The 24795-nt window shown below is 33.8% G+C and overlaps 1 protein-coding gene across 1 annotated transcript in view; it reads left to right on the top strand.

Moving 5' to 3' along the window:
* The window catches only part of LOC118267747 (inositol-tetrakisphosphate 1-kinase-like), a 363870-nt gene extending 341041 nt beyond the window's left edge, over positions 1–22829 (top strand). The window contains exon 6 of the transcript XR_007705345.1: positions 22819–22829. The gene's annotated coding sequence lies outside the window, so the exon portion shown is untranslated. The remainder of the gene's footprint in view (positions 1–22818) is intronic.
* Positions 22830–24795: the final 1966 nt, after the last annotated feature.

The following is a 24795-nucleotide window of genomic DNA, read 5'->3' as shown; positions in this document are numbered from 1 at the left end:
AAGACTATTGAAGAAATAACTTTCGTCCTGATAAGTATTTACTTAGTTTAAACACCAATGTAAACGAAACCATCAAGAAAAATCTATTACATAACGTACATTTTATACCCCACGAACCCTTTCTTTCAAAAACTCCACCTTAATATACCTTCCACTACGTCAGCTGTAGTTTTTAATAAAAAGCAAAAGTAGAATGTATTTCATTTACCCCGTACAATGTATCAAGACAAGACAAGGGTGCAAAAGGGCTGACTCAGGAACGAAAATAAACGTTGAACGATCGCTTAGACCCATCACTTTGAACTGACGCCCCGAAACAAAAGGGACTTGTTTGAAATACCTATGTAATTACGTAAAACACGATGTTTTTTCAAAAAAATAGCCATTTTTTCGTCCTAGATTTTTAAGCGTTAGTCCATTATACAAAAGAATTTTCATTTAAGCCCCTCGTTAGAGATGTTAATCTTCATCAGCTTGGCTTAATTGCAGCTGTGTTGAAAACTAGCTGGCTTATGCTTTGGTAGTATGTTTGTTGTTGGTATATGTTATACAATACATCTACTAGCGGCTTTGTCCTATGTGTTACGCTTCTTGAGCCGTTTTGACGTGAAGGAGTAACAAAGAAACACAAACTTTCGCATTTATTATATTAGTATGATTACCAATTTGACGTTAATATTAACTTTAAAATAATTAGGTAACTTTTGCATTTATAAATCTATTTTATATACGAATTTTAGTTTAATATTGGAAAAAATTATCTCTAAATAAAATCTACATTCTTTTTTTACTTCCCGAAATTGTAAAGTTTGTTCAAAAACAAAAGTACCACTGAATATTCATTATTTTATAAAATCGAAGACGTTTTAGCCGAAATCCTAAAGGGAATATTAAAATTAATCAAATAGTATAATATCTGAACACAAACAGGATTGGCAGCGCGCCCTATCGAGGACAAAATAAAAGTAATTTTGTACGAAGAAATCAGATTAAATATTCATTACTTAGGAAGATTAAAAAAGATTGAAGAAGATATTTTTTGAGATTGACAGAGGGACAAAGGATCTTAATTATATCTCTAATAAAAACACTCATTTAGATAATAATGATGTTCAGCCTAATTAAAATGAAAGTGGATACTAAAGTTGTTTTCAATGAAAATATCACAATGTTTAGCTAAAATGTTTTATCGTTATATCCTTTGTTTTCAGAGGACATTTTTAAAAGCGTTTTTTTTTTTGTTAGAGTTTCATCCTCGACTGCTGCTGACTTTGTTGACTGCTATTATTTTGTCTCGTTGGTCGGTTGACCGAAAGCTTAACTGCCGTAAGGGGTCTCAGGTTAAATTCTCGAGTCAGGAATTATCAGACGGTATTTTTTATATGGGACGAGCCCGCGCCAACTTCCCATATACAACCATGAAACACCGGAACAATGAAGTCTGGCGTGTCCCAGGGAAATGAAGGACTGTCTTGGATCTTGCAAAGAAATAAAAAAATACGCTACAGATATCACTATTTAAGACTTTTTGTTACGACAGAAAATCATAATTACGATAGAATATTGTTTACGGTTACAGGTAAACAAATTCGAGGCAGACGCGCTTCACTATAATACAGTAACTCGATTAACAAAACTGTGATGTGATTAACGATATAATTATTAAACACAGTTACAATAAAGAGCCAATCTAAACGGCACGTTGATCGATGGAATTGAATGCAATATGCATAATATGTCAATACCGCAATCTGTCATGTGTATGCAAAACGAGCGTTTAGCATATCGACCGACAGGTAATTTGTATATCTCTGATAAATCTCTTGTAATATCTTATTTGGTTTTAGTGAAGTAAGTAGGGGATAATGTTTATAAAGTTATGCGTATATAGTATCTTCGGTTGGATGGAAAGCATGAAAAATAATAAGTGCTAGACTTTTATTTGAAAATGTCTTGGTAATTTCAGCCAATCGTTGGCTGTGTATGGCTATTGACTCACCACCTACTTCAAAACAATTATTGGTGAGTGGGTTTTTTCGATTTAGTATGTATCTGCCTTACCCTGGTGGAACAAAAAGGTGTGATAATATTATGTTTAATTAACACAGTAAGCTTTGTTCAAAGTAATTAAATTATCTTATTTACCTACGTGAAATTAAAACGTAACACCGAAACACACGTCGCATGTTTACAAAACATAGACCTTAAAACGTCAGGTGTTCGCGGTTATAATTTTTCCCCTTTCAATGTAGACCGTTATCGTGCTTCTCTGACCTTTCATTCACTGTTACAGTGGGCAATTTCTGTGCAAATGTCTCAATTAACACAGAAAATGGTGATAAAGGCGACAGCGAATAAATTGGTGCCAATTTTGTACCTAACGACAATTCAGTGGTTGAGCTTGAATCACGGCATCCAACCAGACCTTTATTACAATCTATTAGGGAAATAATAGCCAACCAAATACCATAGTTCCCCATCTGCCTAATGAAAAAAGTAAATAACGCCCCTGAGTTGTGGAACGCAAATTTTCTGAGTTGTTAGGCCAAACGAATCGTTTACCGTTTTGTTTTCTTAAACTTTTTTTTTATTACTCCGTGTTGGAGTTATCTTTACTGGTATTTTTCTTTCCAACAAAATATTCCTTTGAACAATTCCTCACTAAAATGGGTTAGGATGAAAAGTTTTCACCTAAACACTTCATCAAATAGTGTTGCTTTACACTTTGCACTAGCAAAACGTTAAAACCCGGTCCGACAAAGCAATTATTTTAATTTAAAGGACTTGACGGTAACTTTTGGAGACAATAATGCGCTGGAAATGCATTTTATGTTCACAATACCTGTTCGCAGCTTAGTTCTCACCCAAATGTTTATGGGCGATAAATCTTCAAACAATTGCAAACGAGACGCCTGCATACTGGCAATAAATAAGCAAAAATATTAGCGTAGTTACGCATCAAATGTATATTTTATCGATATTCATTTCATTTCATATGAAATTGTCAGTGATTATCGTGAGTGATTGATTATATTGCTAACATTTGTTACTCAAGTTAACTCTGATAGAGCTATTTGTAGCGATCTACTTTTGGCAGACGTCTTGTGTGGCTTATCATAGATTAACCATTTTATTGAAATGCTGGTAGCATGTATGTTAAACATAAAAGAGAATACTCAATTATATTACTTTCATACAGTAATTTAATTTCACGCATGCAAGTGCTAAGAGCAGTGAAACAAGCATAGCATTCTTCATTTAGTCGGCAGTTCTCTGAATTTTCCTTCTAAGAACTGCGAAACGTGTGCAATATTTGAAAGCAAGAATACTTAAAGCGAAACCGTTGGAAACATTCTTGAATGTGTATAATTACACGCATTTTGTTCCTGTAACCGTTGTGCAGTCACATTAAAATTGTTTGTTTGTTCGGCTCAAATGTATCACGGCTACAACGATTGGGACCGCTAGGAACTGCAGTTTATCCACAGAGAATGGCGCACACAATCTCAAGTGCCCATTCTATACGTCGTCAAGCCTTAATGGCCAACAACAAATGGTGCTATTTATCGTAAAATCGACACTAAAAACAGACTAACACATCGTTTCGGTAAAACACGTAGTAAATTTTATACGCCATCTTGTGTAGAAGTCGGATGTGCGTTTTGTTTGATATTCCACGTTTAAATGGATCGAATGTCTCGAATCGATTGGCTGTAGCTCTAATAGTGGTCCTTTGTACGTAGTTTCTTTATGATTTCTAAGTTGTAAAAGTTGTGGACTTAACCGCAAATCAATCTAAAGTTTACTAGTTGTCGTGAAACATCCATTCTGTGGAAATAAAATATTTACTGCTGTTGGGTGTAGTACCTTGATAATTCAAGTTCTCGGAGTGTGTTTCGGGGAACAGGATTTACTCGTAGTTTTGTTTTATATTAAGCAATGAAAGTTGTACTACAACAACTTCTTAGTATAAAATAAACATTAGTCTAGACATTACCTATTCCAATAACCATAAGAAACAAAATTAAGAGGTTAATCCGAGCATTACAGTTCTATAATGTAATTTCAATCTTCCAATTGCCACGTTTACGGCAATTTTCCGTGTGTTATAGCTGTTTTACGACAATCTTGAGAGTAAGGTGTTGTCATTAAACATACGAGCTGATCGTGGAGGAAATTGCTCAACAAAACGCCACAAAAATGGGATAAAAGCCCTAAAATTTATGTTGGGGGCTCATCGTGGCCATTAACACGTAGTAGCGTTGTGCATAAAACATTAAAATGTCGTGACACAGCGCCTGCACTGTTATTTACACCAGTATTAGCAAATTTCAATTATTTTATCGTGCTGTTTCAGAAGCAGATGCTACCAGCAAAGTCTTTGTGTAAAAAGCTTTGCTAATCATAATTTCTGGTATTAAAAAGAAAATTTTGTAAAGAACATATCCACGTTTGAGCAGAAAAAAACTTGTGCATATTGGTTTCAAAATTTCACATTAACGAGAAAAAGCATAAAATTAGCATATGGCAACGGTTTCAGTGGCACAACACACGTGGCTCGTAAATTAAAATAAAAGTATTGCCTTAGATTGGCGGCTGGCTCGCGGTGTTCGGGTGGTCCTAAGGGTGTCGACACCCGCCTTATGCGCGACCGACGCGACGCCGCGACACGACTTCGAATAATTAGCTAATAATCTCATTGTTGTCTATTCAAGCTCTCACAACTTTTCTACATGTGTCTTTATGCGAACTCCGACTAACGTCAAAGAATCCTTTGTTAGCCAATATTAAAAGAAACATACGATTGTAGCTCCGTTCAGGAATACTTACATACATTATGTTAAGTTTTCTTCTTACGATTTGTAGAACATTGTATAAAGTGTTTAATGAATGCGAAGAGCTTTAGTAACATTTTAGTGTCGAATTTAAATGTTAAATTGTTTCTTTGAAATGTTATGGGAAGATTGAAGGATAGAGTATAAGAAGATACTACGAATAGTAGTGTATAATACCCATAATATTATAATGTACATTTTTTTCTTGGAATGTTTTACTGAAAGTTTCATGTTCTCGTGTAAACTTTTCAGGCGTTGTTAGCTATTACTAAGCACTAAAGGATAATATTTAGGTTTATAGTATCCAGACTATACTATAGCAAAACCGAATTTAATATCACACTAAGTTTACAGCATCACAAACACTACTGTAAAGTAAAAACATAAAATCCAGCGAGCAATCTTTTACTCTTTTATAGACGTTTAGCGTGTTTCATAAAAGAACATCAATTTTGAAACCGCGGACCGTCTATGCAAAAAGTTTGCATCTTCGCTTTGTCTTCGTTATGAAGAAGTCTTTAGTTGCACCTGGCAAACAGGTCACGACCTGGCCTCGGCCCTCGGGTCTCAAGATCGAGAACAGAGCTAAGATTCATTGATATCGGAATACCGTCCGAACATTCTCTCAGTTCCAAAGGTTTTGCTATAAATTGGAGACGGTATAAATTGGGAAACTATTCTGAAGGTATTAGGTTCAGCTCAGGTATGTGCTCATTATTGCTAGTCAATACGTTGTGAATGAATTAGTGGCAGGTTTGATGTGAAATAGGCGTTAAGGTTTGATTGAAGTGTTGTTTAATAGGATGGCTACAAACTCTATTGTGTTTCATCTTTTACAAATTTATTTACAAAGGTATACGTCTTTTAAAAAAATGGAATTTACTTAGTTATTTATTCCAGTTACAATTTGATGCGTAGGTCTGTATTTAAATTTCCTTATAAAAAGTATAAAAATAAACTGAAATTTACTTCAGAAAAAAAGCCTTCCTTAGTTTCTATACGGACGTAATTATCAAGGCTACGGGTATTGATAACCAAAACAGGTCTATTGAAATGTCTCCAAGATAGTGAAGAGTTTTATCAATCCAGTCACGCCTCATTGTAATGAAGTGAGGAGTTTGTCACGTAACTCCTGGGGTAGCATTTGGAATCGCGATAAAAGGAAAATTTACTGCCGTCCTAAATACTTGTAAGTACCTATACATTCTTTAGGAGCTTAGGAATTAGGTGTTTTGAGGACTGGCGCTGTGATTTGGAACGATTTTCCTGTTATATTGCTTTCAAAACTTACATTAAAGATGCATAAAACGATTTAACGACCGCAGTTATTGAAGAACTTGACTTTCGACTATACGTGCAGGCTTATAATCCAGGTCAAAAGCTACAAAAATATGGAAACAATACAAAGCACGTCCATAAAACGCGAAAACGAGAAAAATTTAAACCGAACGTCAAATTCTGGAACATTCGGAAATAGAAACGTCTGTTAATATTGATTGCTTTTAGTTTCAATAAACGAATTGAATACTTCAAAATGTGAGCTGCATTTGCACAACACAAATTCAAACGCACAGGAAAAATGGAAAATCCAACAAAATCTTGTATCGCAAATTGTATTCGATATAACCAAAGCGCGAGATAGAAGCGGCCTGGTCGAATCTAGATAATGCAAATAGAGGGTTGCAGCGTACGATGTACGGAACTCTTTTGACCGCGAACCCCGAATAACATTTCGTTTGTATAGGAATACCAGGTGCTTTCAATTCGATGGATTTTTTAAGGTGTTTCGGTTTTTGAGATGTTATTACAATGGTTTTTTTTTTTGTGAAAAACTAATAATTAACTTGATTGGTTTAAACAACAAATTAACGTAATTTGTATAGAAATAATGTTGAAAATTCAAAATTGTAAAAATTCGAGTGTTGGAAAAATCGGATTAATTATTGAGACAGTTTGTTGTAACTCCATTCCAATAACCATTTTTACTTCTATCTAGACTTTCTTGTTCCTACTAGTCACTAGTGGAGTTCAATTTTTTTTTATATTTCCATACAGTACAATAAAAATTTCGACAGAAAAAAGGAATACAAACATTTTATTTCATGCATGAAATCCAACAAAGGTCTGCGTATACATTTCGCAGCTTTTTATCCCGACTTTTTAATTTCAATGATGGTGACCGCACTTATATCAAATAGCGAGCCAAAAGCGCCGGCCGAGCGGTCACCCAGAATGTTGTTTTAATAAAATGACACTGATTTAATCTACGCTCACCGAAATTAGAATTTTCTGAAGGCTGTTTTTTTTTTTGGAGCCCATATGAAAATTTGAAATTGAGAGTTACGTCATATCTGCAGTAATAAACGGTCGCTTGGTGTCAGATATTTTTTTTATTTTACTATGTACAGGATTTCAAAGTGAAAAATAGTAGGTATGTACCTACTATTTTCATATAGGAATTATTTCCATTGCTCTTTGGACGTCTTTGCGGCTGATGATGACGATGACGACTTAAATAAAACGTACCTAGTTAGCAGCCTAAGGAATAACATTATCTAAAATTTTAATATTGGTATAACTTTCGTGAGACATTAAATTTTCTCTTCTTAATAATTTTCTGTAAATAATTTTTTTCTATACACTTATTTCACAGGATGTGCTTGCACCTATGTTCAAAAATACACCACTACATAAATCCAGTGCTGAGACTCATAAAATTCCGTTTTAATATTTTCTAAATCAAAAGCGATATGCTAGCTAGCAATAAAATTTTCGTGTTCATAAATTATATCGCAATTTCAGGAGCATTAATGTATTATTCAGGCAATCTGAAGCATAGTACGTGTTAACGGTACCGATGAATTTTTGACACCAATTCCTCGGTTTAGTTTCAAATAAAATTTTGAAGGAAAGAATGAACGAAGCATTTGGGATTCTGAGTGGTTACCGAGATATCGAAAAATTTTGAAATTGACTTAAAAATATTTTTAAGTGCCAAGTTTCTTTTAACGAAATTATTGAGGATGTATTTTTAGATGGTATAGTAGCTGTTCAGATTGTGTTTGTATTGTTTTTAATCTGTAGCTAACTTATAGTAGTTCTGATTCAATAATTAGAACGACAATGTTGCCTCAATAGGCATAACCTGATGAATCCTGTCCCGTTTATTTTTTTAGTGTATAGTAAAAATGTAATAATTTGTAAATGCCTGTACACAATTATTTCAAAAAAAAGTTACAGTGTTTTATTACTCATAGGAACATAACAGTCAATGTGTCAAAAATGCATTATGACATGAAAATATCAATATAATTACTTACTTACTTACCATATCGTTTAAAATAATGAAAAAATTGCAATATCCATTACAGTATTATTTATAAATAAAAAGGGTGTGTTTCAAAATTAATGTGATTGCCTTTTATCGGACGTCGTGATGAAGTATCGCTGTATACCGTTTAATACCAATACAATGAGAGTAATCCATTCATGTCAATGAACAATAGCAATATCGTCGATGAAAACTAGCATTCGTTAAACATCCTTTATTCTTTGTAAAGTATTGAAAATATTTTATAATAAAATATTTCGTTCATCTTAATTTTGGTCAGCCTTGTTGTCAAAAGAGTTGGATATTGTAGCATTGAGATTTCTGTTTTCGAAAATTCTTATTAATATGGGTAAGTTTTTTTTTCAGCCATGTTTGTCTTACTACAGGACAAAGGCCTCCCTACCCTACCTCCTAGGGTAGTATGGACAAAAAATTGTGTTTAGTGTTTGGCGAACCCTTCTTAATCGACTTCGGGGAACAAAAGTTAAAGAATATTTTTGAGAATCCCATAAGTTCAGAATACCAATCAATACCAATTGTAATAGCACTACAATTGGTAAAGAGAGTAACGATGGAGTTTCTTGCTCGTTCTTCTCCATTCGAAGCTACACTTTGGAACGAGCGCCTAGCTTCACTGGCAGACAGACTGACGGACAATTCAATTTGACGTTTCCAAAGTGCCTTATTTAGGATTAATTGAAATAAATGCTTTGAGTTTCACTTTATTATTTTAATTTAAATAAATATTGCAATATGTTAACTACATAAACAAGAAGTGATGTCTGTATACGAAATAAAAATAAAAAGTAAAAAAATATAAATGCACAAATAAAATATTTTGTTATGTTTTTTATTTAAATTGGATTTCGTTATTTGTACGGATATTATTTATGTATGAAAGCGCTGTCCTATATACTTTTTTAGCAAAAAATTAAGCTATATAAATATTGATAGCATTTAATATTTACAATAAAATCAAATATTTTATTTAATACAAAGATTTTTAACTATATGAAAATAGTATTACTATGATTGAATTGAATTGACTATGAAATGAAAAATAGTACCGTACCAACGACATCTGTAGTAATTTGTCTTGATGTATAAACTAATCATAATATTCATTAAAAAATCTTATTAATGGGGTATTTTATTCTAGTGAGAAAGATAAATTAATATACAAATGAGATAGTTTCGTCAATAACAAGTCGGAAAATGATAGTTCAGTACATAAAATGAATCTAATAGTTTTGCAAATTCGTTTCGTCCTCAAAATTACAACGCCTGAAAAAGGCCTGAAAATATTATGTAGAGCTTAACGCTCTACATAATATTTAAATTAAGACCTGTAACATGCTAATAAAGAATTTGAGTTTGAGTTAAACCATCTTGTCAATAATCATTACAAACTGAAGTTCTTTTCTCTAGCTATGGCCATGCATATTAAAAACCTTTTATCAACGAAAGTAATAACTTCACCCGTGTTTGTATTTACTACATTTGTCAAGCTGCCAAACAAATTTTAAAAAAACAACGAGTTACAAAAAATAAAACCCAATTTCATACAGGAAAACAGATGACCCACAAATTATTATTCTAGCAAATTAAAGCCATAATATTTTTTGGCCGCAGTTGGACGATATTATGTCCAAAATCCGCAGACATTGTTCATCATAAAATGCAAATTCGTGTAAGTAGGGTATGAGAGCTCACGAGTGGCCAATAAATAACAAATCAGTCACAGGCATAATGGGACCATTCCTCAGAGCCAAGAAGTTCGAGTTGGCTGTAGTTCAACTAAAGTTCTTGGTCCTGCGTTGTTGGACGGTATGAGGTAACTTACTGTTTGGTGAAGCTAGTGTTTTTTATTTCATTTACTTATTTTAATGAATTGTAAAGGTAATCAGTTTTATTGCAGAGATTTTGTTAATAATTTCAAGGACATTCAGAATATGACATTACTTCTATGTATAATATCAAAACATAAAATCTAACTTTTGCAAAAAACGGATAATTATTTAATTTCTTTCAATAAAACTTGTCGTTTAACTCTTAAATAGAGATAATGTATTTTGTCTAGCAAATAAAACAACTCCCAATGTATTTTTACTCTTTGCAAATTGTATCTATTGCGTCTCAAAGGTATAAAAATACAAAACAATTGTATTAAACGAAAAAGAAAACACTAAACTAAACAGTCCATCTAATCCGAATGCCATTTAGTTACCACAGTGCGTCCTATACTTTTATATGAAATATTCGTGCTTGTACATAGCGATCGCAGGCCGTCGTTGAACCACTTGAAACTGGACCAGAGCAGAAATTGTTTCGCTGAGCGACAAGGCCCAGTAAAGCACAAAAAAATTGAATAAACTACGGGAAAATATCATTTTCATTTCGCCTTTAACTGTTAAAGCCAATTTTTTTACTGAAATCGCTCTTTGAGGTTAAATCTCCGGAATAATATTACAATGTGGACTGTAGCCATTCATATTACGGGATTTATTTATATGGGTTACAAAAGAAACGAGGATTTATTGCAGATCTTGATTGGGATATTGGAATGATGCGTTATTCACAATAAAGTGTTGCATTTAACGTTTTATATGTGTGATGTGCTTAAACTTTTAAATCTGTTATTTCACTGAATGAAATGAAGTTAAATACGATTTAGTAGAATTTTCATGTTAAGAACGCTCGTTTTCATCAAGTTCTCTTACATTTTAGGAACCTCTGTCATTGTAGTTTTCAGCAACTTGTAAGTGACACCTATCTGCAAGTACAAGTAAGGGGTAGCCCCGTGAGGGAGCACCTAAACTAGTTTAAGCTCATGTTAAGTAACTTTTGATTAAGAGACGTTTATGAGACAGTAATGAAAACAAACATATCATAAGTCTTTCAATTTTGAATAAAATGGTGTCTAAGTAATGAGCAGTGTTAATTACGTAAAAATTAGTTGGGTGAAGAAATAAAAAGCTTTACTAATACTGTAAGGTTCTATTGTCTCACTATGTACGTTGATATTGTGACCCACAACAGTTGTTTAATGTTTAACCCTGAGTACATAAAATAAATTATTTTAACTTAATTATATTATAGTAAGATAGTTGATTTAAGTTCATTTTAAATATGATCAAAATTAAATATATGACTGGTAAAATTTCATTACACTGTTAAAATAGACAGCTCAGTAATTTACTAGTAAAATATTTATAGAACAAAATGAAATGAAAGAAAACTAAACAATTCTTCATTTCAAGAATTCTTACAGAAACGTTAAGTGCATTTAATCCCGCCTTATTCGTTTAATAATTAAATTTTAATCCAGACTTAGATTAAATTACTTTCAACGAATACGCAGTAATGAAATGAAATTTTCTTCATAAGAACTTAGATGTAAGAATTAGCTTCGGCACACGACCTGGCGTTGTCTGGCTCTGTCTACAAATGCTCGCGTTGATCCTCTGAAATTGAAATTTAAGACCTTATGAAACCTTATCCGAGTAAGTTTTACCTCGTGTATGGAACCAGTATGTAGGTAAAATGTACCGCACATCAAGCTATCCTACTCCATCACCATTCTATAAAAAACTTTCACCCTTAACACTTTGTCATAAAGTCGAAAATCTGTTAAAGAATTTTGACAGTTGAGGATAACTTAGTGTGCTCGTGTCTACATGGTATGCAATTTACTGTTTCATTATTTATTAGGAGCTTTATTAAATCCAGGCGTTGTATTATTATTAGTTATCTATGTTTGCTGGTAGGAGGGATTTATATTGCGGTTTATGATCAGACTTATCTGGCTTGAATTTAGTATCTACCAAATGAAGTCCTATCAAGGGATTATTGGAGACTGAAATGCACCTCTGTACTGATTTTCCCCACAGATTCAAGAGTAGATAGAGAGACAACCCTTAAATATATAACCACTAGAAGCAACGCACTTGCAACACCTCTGATGTTTCGGGTGATCATGGGCGGCGGCGATTGCTTACCATCAGGTGATCTGTCTGCTTGTTTACCCGCTAAACCATAAACAATTATGTAGCTGCTTTTGTGATTCTAGCTTAATAAAATCTTATAACTTGGCGTCTAACAATAAACTTTTAGACTACCTGCATTTTTACTTACAACCATTTGACCAAGTAGCAGTAGCAGTCAAGTCCAATAACAAACAGCTTAGCAAAAAGCCTTTAATATGTTACCTTCACATAACATTATTCTTGTCCTTTACAAATGTAATTGGAGATTCCAGTGGCGCCTTAAAGGGCCCATGGTTTGTAGGGCCGCACTTACCAGTGATGTATTGCCATCATTTCATACGAACACCATAAAATACTTACCCGTAGGCTATTTGTTCTGATTTACCCAAAGAGATAAACAGCTATGGTATTTTGCTTTTTGTCTAAAACAACGAAATTCAGCCCAAACAGCCCTAAATTCTAGTTATTCGTGGAAATGGTCCATTTAGGAAAACATAAAGAGGAAAAAATATGTTGAAATAATAATTTGGGTTATAAAAATGTATGATACACTGTTTTTGTTAGGCTATTAGTAGGGGTTCGTAAAATGGAAGCATAACTGATACCATTTTACTGTAGGATACTGTGTTACTAAGACCTGGTGTTGAGGAACTTTGAATGCTCAACGGGTACATAGTGGCAATACTCTTGATCTTCTACGATGATCTTTGTCCTAAAATCAATCTCAGTAACACATAAAGTACTATAATAATTATAAAAAGTTTACATTCCATTCCCATCTAGTATAAGCGCACTCAAACCGTCATAAGTTTTCCGAGCCCCACTAAATACATGCTCATCTAACATAGTGAAAGTCAGTACATAGAAACAAAGCTTTGAACCGTCAGTGCACTCATATACTGCACTCGAAGCAAGTGGAGGGGTGCGCGTTGGACCAATGACGTCACCCTGCACCCTTGTTTTTACATACACGTGAGATTTGCAAACATGGCATCCGTGAGTGTGAATACGAATGACTACTAAATGCCACAGAGTATTAATGACGATGAAAATTCATTACGTTTTATTGTGACCTTCGTCAGTTGTTTGCTTGTGTGTGTAATTAAAATTCTCCCGTATAACTTTTCCGTTTTATAGCTGAGCCAGTATTTACGTTGAGTTTACGACATGATTGCTGTTTAGCTTTTTAAATTGTTAATTTTCGCGGGAAGTTTGTTTTAGGGAAATGTGGGAGGCGTTTTGTTTTATGGTTTCTCGTTTTTGTTTACTGTCCATGGTTGTCATAAAGGAGCTACTTATGAATGTAACTTTTTATATCAAAGAAAGTTGTTATTAGTAATGTGTGGGAGAATAGAGCTTTATTGACATATTATTATGGTTTAGAAACTGTATTAGGTACAAATCAGTCTCAGTATCTTATCTAAGAAAATAAAAATTCATGCTATACCCAAGTATGTACGTGGTTCAATTCGAAAGATAAATTCAGTATTTTATCAAACAAACAAGATTTGATTCCCTAATGAACTGGTACATATCGGCTCATCCATATGATTAGAAGTCAATTGATTGAGACGAACAAAAGCTAATGATAATCTCAGTCACGTGCCCAGACAAGAAAATAAATAAGAAAATAGAAAGAAATACAAATATTACATCTGATTTTATCTTTGATATATCAAATGAGCTGAAATTGAGTCTATTCTTTTGTTACGAAAGAATATTTGAGTGAATGTATGATTTCAGATCAAATGTATCAAGCTCTGCTGGATTGGAGATTGCAGCTTAAAAAGGTTTAGGGCGCTTACTCTTGAAACCAATCTCAATGTCAATGCAATTTCAATCCAATAAAATCTTAATCTTTATGTAATTATTCAATGTCAAAACTATACAACCAACCGTAGTTATTAAAATAGGATTTACACAGCAAACGAGTACGAAATATCACAATATCAATGTCGATCGATAGGTATTGGGTTTAAGAGTAAGCCCCTGGTTTACCAGGTTTATGACACCATGGTGGTGACTGTAAGACGGGAGTGGCCTGTTCACTAAAAATTAAATATGGAACTGAAGTACACACTAATGTCGGTATATAAATAAAAAGTATGTTGTTTTTTGAAGGAGGAAAATAATCCATTGACTTCTCTCACCTACGGTAAGGTTAAGGATATACCTATACTAAAATTGACAACATTAAGTACGCCCTTTTTTCCAAAAACGGTAATACCACTACCACAGAATACCTAAACAGTATCAGAATTTAGATAACAAACTCATATATTCATAGCTAACTCGTGGCTTGTGTACAATATTGTGTATTATGTAAGTACCTAATATCGGCCTAGAATGGCGGGCCTTAAAAAAAGTAATATAAGCAATACTGCTACCGAGTACTCTATAATAAATCCGGTACCATATTGTTATTTTGGCAATTTTGTACTATTTTATGTTAGCATCTGGAGCATTTTTTTTGTAATCGTTTGTTATGTTACATTCTCAAAAATGTTTAATTCAAATAGGTAAATTATTTTTCATATGGTTAATCTAACTTGAGATAAGATTAGTAGATTATTCAGACACCACTGTCAAACGGTGAAGGAAAATATCGTGAGGAAACCTGAGCTTATAATTTTTAATTATAAGTTTGATACCGCTCAGCCGCATGTATCAAGCGTATTTATTAATACTCGTATAGTGGCCATTTATAGGCTGTTGATATGATGTAACCTAACTTATTGTAAGTAGCTAAAGGAATACCAGTTATAATGTACCTAGGTATGTAAGATTATAAATAATTTCTTTAGTCGTAGCTGGTATTTCCTCCTTTGGGTAATGTAACAAACTTTTCTGTGTTACAACACAGAATGAATTACAATACTTTCACAGAAACTGACATCACGATAAAATTTAATAATGATGGCATCAAAGTTAATAATGGTAATTAAAACGTTATATATTATTCTCATGAACACCAACAACCCATTATTTTTTGCAAAAATAAACCACATTCGCACCAACAATTTCTATACACCACAGTATTTTGAATGCGTGTGTCAATTTACCACAATTCATACAAATATTTGATGCATGAAAAATTTTAAATTGGACGCGAGTGGCCGTAACGTAACGACTAAGGGGATATTTAACTCACAATTCGGTTAATTTACAAGCGCTTCAATGGAATGGCTGTTGCAAGTCTTTTTTTTGCACTATCGCGTCCAAAAATTGGCACCCTCGTATTCTGTGTCCTGGTCCTGTATTGGTTTGTGGTTTTGTCCAAATACGAACTGATAGAGATATGCATTTTAGTTGAAGTATGTTACTTCTGCATTAAATTTTATCACAATGTATCTTTCAAAGTCAAAGTCAAAGTCAAATCATTTATTTCAATTAATCCTAAATTAGGCACTTTTGAAACGTCAAATTGAATTGTCCGTCAGTCTGTCTGTCAGTGAAGCTAGGCGCTCGTTCCAAAGTGTTGCTTCGAATGGAGAAGAACGAGCAAGAAACTCCATCGTTACTCTTTTCAAAAAATGTTTTTTACAATATCTCTGATACATTATTTGATCATTTACCTATTGTATATATAGACTTTAGACTGTTACCCATTAAAATGATGTATTTATTTATTTAAACTTATTGCTCAACAATGGTACAGAGGCGAACATAATGCCATATACAATATAAACATAATGAGTAACAGTTTAACTTTGAGTCACTTTAGACTGCCCAGATAGGTCTATGTATTTTACCACTGTAGCTCAATATAGGCGCTTGTGACATGGCAAGCCAAAATCACTGTTACACTGCTCGAGCGGCAGAGTACTGGTTGCCATAAATCTTCTCCTGATAACTGGGACTAACATTTTAAGCCTCCAAAGTAACGTCACGGAGGAAAGTACCTTAATTTTCAGTATTTGACCTACTACACTAGGTTATCTATCTTCTTCTATATACTTATAATAAATCTGTAGAGAGGTCAATTCTGTACATGAAATATATTTCCAAAATAACTATCAGCGGGTGATTAGTGATCGATACTGACGCCAAAAATGCAATCAGAAAAATTTTTGTCAATCTGTCTGTCTGTCTGTCTGTCTGTCTGTCTGTCTGTATGTTCTTTATAGAAATAAAAATCACTTGACAGATTTCAATGAAACTTGGTACAATTGTTCTTCATACTCCTGGGCAGGTTATAGTATACTTTTCATCACGCTACGATCAATAGGAGCAGAGCAGTGAAGTGAAATGTTGGGAAAACAGGAGAAATTACTCCATTTTTTAAGCTTCCGTCGCAGGTGCAGCCTTAATGGTTAAAGCTACACAGAAATAATGTAAGACGGAAATGTTCTCCTTAAAATTGTTTAAAAAATATTCCACGACAGCAAATGTCTATCTCTTATGGTTAACTCACAATAACACGTATAACTCCCGATAGCTTAGCAATTCGGAGCTTTCTGATTATATTTGTCTACTTTTACGTTTATAACAATCTCATTCATTCATTCATTCATATTATAATAAATCTGTAGAAAGGTCAATTCTGTAACATTGAAAATATTGAAAGAATAAATAGTAGGGGGTGTTACTGGATCGATACCAAACCCAAATATGGGATTAAATTTTTTTTGTCTGTCTGTCTATATGTTCAGGCATCACGCATTTATTTTTCAGTTTTATTCTACAGAACGCGAGCTCAACAGCAGTAGCTCAAAAGAGGGATCTCCCTCATTAGTATGGGCCTCGCCGTATTTGGGTCTAATAGATATTTATAAGATATCATTGTCAGAGTTACTCAAAATGGAGAAACAAAACTTCCACACGAAGACCGACATCCGCGCGGACGGAGTCGCGGGCGGAAGCTAGTGTCTAATAGTTTTACTCTTTTATAATCATAATATCAGAAATATCTGATAAGTTAATTTTTTTTTTATTTTCGCACATAATATAGGCTGTGTAACGATTGATTGAATAAATAACGAAGCACTTTATAGTATTCCAAAACCAATATACGGGTACAAATACATCGATACTTTGTCAAGAACTAATAGCAGTTTAATTTTATGGCCAATACCCAGGACCTAAGCAAACACTTCGACCTCAGGTACCCATACAAGTAAATTAGAAGTTAGTACCCACATAAATGTTTCTGAGAACGTTTATACAAGCCCAAGTTTCCAATATTCACTAAATAACCAGGTATCGTTGGTTGAAATTACGGCCCCAGTAATGATTTCCGAACTTTAAAGTCCAGTTTGTTATCGTTAAGTTGGGAGCTGATGTGCTCACATGTCCTTGATACTATGGAATTCTGGAGGGATTTGAGCAAGTTAGTTACTGGGTAAGAGTCCTTTGATATTATATAGACGATAGTTAACAATTCGATGGAGACGGTGTTAAAGCTATATTAGCTAAAAGTAATTATGGATTCTCTTGATAGAATAAAGGAAATATAGTTTTTCTTTTACATGAGATTTTTCTTCGAATGGCATACTGCATACAATCTCACAATATTACAATATAAAGTACTCATTTGATATCGATAAAACACAAAGCCAAACTCAAACAAAAACAAAGTGAAACGACACAACATACTCGTGGTAGACGTTACAGTCTAAGTACCCAAAGCAGACGAAACACAAAGAACAAACGTTAAAAACAGGAGCTAAGTACTAAACTGCGAGCATGGCATGGTACTTAAAGTTGATGAAAGCCCTTGAGACAATAGGGTGAACAAAAGAGTTCCATACCAACAAAAACGATCCCAAACAAAATGATAGAACCAATCAAATCCGTAAATGTCACGAAGTACAAGACTTCACCAGCAAAACATGACAAAAACACGAAAAAAGTAAATAAAAGCAAATTCCTTTTACATACGAAAACATGAATTCAGAGCGCAAATTACTGACTATGTAAGGAAGACGCGACACAAAGAATAAGTGATAAAAAACAAGTCATTTGATGCAAGAGACAGCTCTTCAGACAATGGGGCGCACTTAATGCCCGTATCATGTACAAGCGTGTGATACAGATGTTCTCGTAATTAGCGGAGTTGGCGATGACTGAGTTAAGACCTAGTTAATGAGCGGATAGTTTGAACATTTTTTTTTATTTTACATTTTTAATTTCAATGTAAGCTCGTTAGGGTTTTCCTGCTAGGTCAGTGTGCCTCTGTTGATCTCGTTGACGTAAAAGCGAACGAGAGGAAAATTTGATTTTTGCCGTTGTACCGTACATTCTGCATTGCTGTATTTTTGACTGAGCTCCGATTTCAATTCGATACATTTTTATAAAACAGCAAATAAAAACACATTGCTGTTTCGTTTTTGATAAATAAATAAGTGGTTGTTTTTTGCATAAATATGAAATAGCTCCTTCAAAATGATTGTCAGTGTTTAAATATTACATTTGGAGGTACTGTTTCACATACGAATACTATATATACAGGAGAATATCGACGAAATGAAAGAAATAAGAAAGAAAAAAATACAATCTAATCCTTTAATCCTCAAGGAGGCAATAGAAGTGTTTCTAGAGTAGTTATTTATGAAATAAAATAGAGAATTATTTATGTTGGCAACTTTAGCTCACACTTCGCTACAATAGCGTGTTTGTTTATGATTTCCCTTGAGTACCTCTACACCTATTTGTTGAAGCCTTGAAGGGCGATAGAACGTTTTCATTACCCACGTTATGAGTTGTTGTCGAGGAAATTATGTCGCAACGTATCAAACTTTGTACTCTGAGAATAACTGTTAGCTTTATTGCTGTTATACCTAAAGTGACACTTGTCGTACGGCTTAATAATAAAGAAAGAGTGATGACGTCATCTCCTAGGAGTATAAGTACAATGGATTTTAATGGATAAGATTTGTTATAAAAGTGTTAGAAATATTATAAAAGTGAAAGTTTGTTTGTTTGGATTTTTGTCCGTCAATCACGATGAAACTACTAAACGGATTTTGATTAAATTAGGTAAACTGACAGTGTATGAGCTGACTCGGCTGATAGGATACTTTTTACCCCAATGGGAACACGGGCGAAATCGTTGGCAGTGGCTATTTTTTAATATGACTGATTTAATCACTTTTGTAAGGGAAATACATTGTCATACAAGTCATTAACTTTCTAAAAATAATACTGTCTACCGTTTCAGGTAAACATAAAACTTAATAATTTAAAAGATTGTGCTTACAAACCAGAATGAAGAAAAAATATGAACATTTAAATATTTTTAGAAAGATCTTCCTCTTAACAAGTCTGTTGTTAATTGTAGAAGGTAAGAGCTCTTTTGAAGCTAGCTGCAGTTTTCTTTTTTTAATTCAAACAAAATGCTGTAGGAATCCGGCTCTTATACCTACTATAATAGTAAATGTTAAAATCTTCTGTTGACTGTAACCTTTTGTGGGATAAGCAGAGCTCTAGCTCAACAAAACCATTTGAAACGATTGTTGTCTGCTATATAAATCGCGTGCATTTTCCATGATAAGTTTTTGTTTCTCATTATTATGTCACTAATGAGTTACGAAAGCTCAGTGATTATCACATGAAAACTGTCACGGATCCGCACATTAATCCTCGAACTTTGCTCGCATAATTCACAACAGCAAACCGTCAAAATGTCCACCGCAACATCTAATCATATTATCACTAAATTACAATACTAATTAACAGCGGATTACATGATTATAGGTAAATTAGGGCGAGGCCACATGCAAGCATCGTACTACAAACATAATTACCTAAAACTGTTATTGTTTTGATCCTAGTATTAATTGAATTTACTTGAGAAGTTTGTTCAGACGAGGTTACTCAAGGCAATCGTTGGCTCCTTGATTAAACTAAACAATGTCGGTTGCCTTACAATTATTCATGATACGGTCCCTCTGTTTAATTTACTACGTACATATTTTAAGTTGGATCCAATAGTTGAGGTTAGTTTGAACCACAACTTGTACCCAATAAAATATGTATGGACAGTACATTATAGCCTTTATTTTGTAACGTATAGACCTCATTTTAATTTCACCAGAGAGTTATTACGGAGGCCTGCAACATTTTACGAATCTCTCTCGTAATTCTTAGGAGAGGTGTTTATTTCAGCTGTGAATTGTTTATATCCTACAATGGTAGGTCACTTTCTCTGTGTTCCAGTTTGATTAGTCGCTTAGAAACCCGATAGATGTTTCCGGGAAGGGTGATAAGTCTTTATAACATGCTCTAACATCTTACATAAAAGGAAAACATGTGATGTTAGGTACGTTTTATAATGTTACAGGAGTGAATTCAAATTACAGCCTGATAAAAATTAAACATTTGCACGGAGGCTCGCGAAACATAAATTATAGTTATGTACATGAATTAATTTTACAAATATTAATTTGCCGACATAGCATGTAATCTAGACACGTTGTTAATTTACGGAATAAGGTTAAACACGAACGTATCTCTCCAAATATTTATACATAATGGAAAAGATGAAACGTGGGCTCATTGCCTTTGTTGAATAATTTATGTTTTATTTCTCATACAATCCCGTTCTGACGTACCTAATATGTTAGGCTATGAGCCTCGAGCGTTGTTCATTTTTTAGACATTATAAGAGTTTCAAGCGAATAGCGAACAAAGAAAAGTCGACGTTAAGTACTTATTAATTTATTATTTTATGATTAAAAATTCTATTTTCAACGTTTGTCATAATGTTAAGATCCTAAATTGTGTTCTTGCTCCCTAAGTATGGCTTAATTACGTAGTATTCTTGTCAAAGTTTTTTTATCTTTTTTGTATTTTGTCTTACTTATACATTATTAATGTTCTAAGTACTTTCGAAGCTCATTTAGGTTGCGTAAGGTTAAGCAGAACCTATTTAAAAGTGAAGAAAAGGTTAGCGTCGAATAATTAATGACTTTTATTATCTATGGAGTAAAAATTTTAAATTAAGAGCTAAAAAGCGGCGTCGACTGATTTTTTTGCTGATATTACGAGGCCTAATTTATTGATCTCATTTTTATAAAAATGAGTAAGGAGTTGCTTATGGATCAACAATTTTCGAATAATAGGTAAATTAGCAATGAAATAAAATCAGTAGAAACATAGTATGTGCTTGTTAATCACTATAAAATAGACTGCATCGCCGAATTTTACCGTAATGAAAATCAATACACTTTTACAGACATAAATTTTATTCAAGAACAAACACACTCTACACTGTTCATGATAACCTAGTACCTTAATTTCAGTATCATACCGTTAATAAGCAACAAGAGTACCAGGACAGCAGTGAACAAAAGAGCATTTCTTAAATTTTCAATTTGGAATCTGAGCGAGGGTTGAACATAGCAGACGCTCATAATGCCGCACTCGACACGAGGGTCTGACCGCGGCTACTTCGACAGCTTCACATTTAAGTGGTTGGTTAAAGTTACTGACTTACTGTTGTCTATGTAATCCTGGTAGATGATTCGCGTATATAACGCAATAAATGGTATTCTTCTTTGTTCTGTTTGATTTAAGTAATCCCAGACCGACTAGAGCATCATTTTCGAATATTGTTATCTAAGTATCCTTTAAAAAATGTATCATAATCAGTGCTTTTGTTGATCTCTTGTATCTTTGACTCTAAAACTTAAATAACGACTTAAAGAGGACAATGTTAATTTAAATAACTATTACGTGATTTGTATTATCTTGTTTTAGAAATACTAGTCTCTTGTAACTTCTACCATACACTAAGTTTTACTCATTCAACCTCTTACAACTGGCCACTGAATGAAACGTCAATGTTAAGCCTCAAAATAGCCTTTTAAAAATGTCTAGTGCGTTTAAAGTGTGTTCATTTCGGTTTTACTTGAAAGTAACAAGCAACGCGATCTTAATATTTTATTATTCTGAAATTATTTGAACAATTTATAAAACGTCAAGAGCATTATTTTAATACACAAAATAAGTGACAATTTATTGACGCTGAAATAGAGTAATTGAAAATAGAAATGAACAATTCCATATTTAAAATACTATTCTAAATTCAAAATTATAGTAACATAGTTACTGGCAGGCTAGATATATTTTACTAGGATTTATCAAGTGCGCGTTTCACGGGACAACGAGCAGAGGCAGGGCGGAGGCATTTTTTACGTTCGACTTTTTTTCAAAAACGTTAGAAAGGCTTTGTTCACCGCGACGGCTGGTGGTTTGATATTACACTTTTAGCTCTATTTACAGTATGAAACTTCAAAAATCAAAGCTACACACTTATAATTTCTATGGCGAAAATAATTTAAGCAAAATCGAATATGCGACGTAATATTGAATATTGGTATATCGATCATCCATTCGCAGCAAGAAATGCGGTATTAATTTTGTCAGGTCACTGGGTGTGTATGTACTATATTAAATACTTGAGAGTACCCAACAATCACTGCTTCCAATATTAATCTCAACGCGGCACATATTTGAAAACAATGGCGTCCCAACACTCCCAACTTTACAAGCAACAGATTGGGCGAGATACAAAGCGACCTCGACCCTTAGATCCAGGTCTTTCACGATCTCAATATCCTAGTTTCTAGGGACGTCGTTAAATTGGGAAACCGTACGTTTACCGCCATTGTATCGGGGTAGACGGCATTCTTCACACCCCTACCTCGTAAAAGGGAATGTCGAGATATAGCCGACTCAGTGAAGGGTCATCGGCGCCCTTATTAGGAACGTCTTTAGCGTCGTATTTCTTAAGGGTAAGGTCAGGTTTGGTTCGCAGTATAAATTATCCCATCAAAAACATCCTGTAAAAAACCCAAGTCTCGCAGCTCAGTCTTTCTACCGTCAAAAGTTGTGAGATCCATGTAATACCAAGTCGGTTAATCTATTTAGTGTCTACTTGAAGGACCTTCTGTCTTAAGTTATTACATAAGTTATTATCATGCCAATATTAAAAATATTTAACGTTTTAAACAAATAGATCGACTTGGACATCGCTTGATTTGATTATTAGTATGTATCACACTACACAGCACGACGGGCCAGCGACCAACAGGAACGAGAGTTTCAATCGCGTGAGGCGCGAGAGACTAAAGAATCTAATATAATATTGTAATATTCATTTTGTTTTCATGCGATGTCCAAGTCGATCTATTTGTTTAAAACGTTAAATATTTTTAATATTGGTATGATAATAACTTATGTAATAACTTAAGACAGAAGGTCCTTCAAGTAGACACTAAATAGATTAACCGACTTGGTATTACATGGATCTCACAACTTTTGACGGTAGAAAGACTGAGCTGCGAGACTTGGGTTTTTTACAGGATGTTTTTGATGGGATCTCACTTCTTTTTGTAGAGCCTTTCTTTTTGATACCATCTACTTCTAACGAATTTTGTTAAAGGTCTTATGATATTTTCTTATTTTTATATGTAGTCTTCCTCTTTTTCTTTTCCGGTACTACTTCTTGAGCTTCAGCCACAGTTTTTCTCAAAGCCCACTCCCTGTCTCTATGGGCTTTTCTCGGAGGCTTTGATTATAACCACCACCAACCACCAACTGCATAAATAACTTTGTAATCCCATATATTTATATGGGATTACAAAGTTATTGATGCAGTTGGTGTATTTGGAAAACTGGACCGAAATTACAAAATATTTAAGTTTTCCCATGATTAAGACACTAAACTCTATATGTATTCCAAATATGAAGCTTCTAAGTCTGCTAGAAGTGCCTTGGACTTTTGATGATCGGTGAGTCAGTGAGTGACAAAATTTAGAAACTTTAACAAGTTGTCATTCTTAAACTACTGGTTCAAATTGACTGAAATTTTAAATATTCCGTGTTTATACAATGCCGGATTAGTTACTGAAGATTCAGGTTTCTTGCTTTATCCACAACCGAATTATAGGGGGTCGAAAAAGGCCCGAATTGCTTCGAGAAAAGGATGGTACGGCCGTGCCGCTTTTTTTTGCTCGACTTGGCGGGGGCACTGCCGTGCCCCCAGATTCGGAGCATATGGAGTGGCTGTGGTTTGAGGGCAGAGATCACAGATGTGATACGTATGTGTGTGTGTACATATCATTCTCATACTGTATTAAGTTTTGTTTGCCCAGATTTTAGTGTTGTGTTGTGTGTTCATTATCTTTGTGTCTTTGTTTATTCTGTTGTTTTATTTGTCTCATGAAATTGTTTTTCTTTGCTTTTGAGTCGCTGTAATGTATAACGAATACTTTTTGTTTTCAAGCTTCCAAGGAAATATTCTTATATGCGAGCGTCGTAAACCTTTTATACCGCTCCTAAAGTTAGAATCGCGAATCTAAGCCTATATTTTTTCGGTAGATTTTCAGCTTAGGTGTGGAGCCTGATTTCACTTGACTTATATACCTGGTACAGCGTGGTTAACCGTAGATTTCACTTATATAGATCACGGGATGTAAAAGTTATGTTTTCATCTTGTATAGCACCCTATACATTATACATATCATTATGTTGTATGTCGCTCCTACGTCGTAAAATTATACGACAATGTTATACGTTAAAAGAATCGTAACTTTGCCCCGTTGATGTTTCAATATTTCTTTAGAAATTTACAAGGCACGCTTTGTGTTATATGAGGAGATATGAAATTATTAAAGCTTGTACGCTTTTACGACGTACA

This window comes from Spodoptera frugiperda, chromosome 6 (genome assembly GCF_023101765.2).
Source record: "Spodoptera frugiperda isolate SF20-4 chromosome 6, AGI-APGP_CSIRO_Sfru_2.0, whole genome shotgun sequence".
Lineage (NCBI taxonomy): Eukaryota > Metazoa > Arthropoda > Insecta > Lepidoptera > Noctuidae > Spodoptera > Spodoptera frugiperda.
This window is presented reverse-complemented; position numbering and strand designations above follow the sequence as displayed.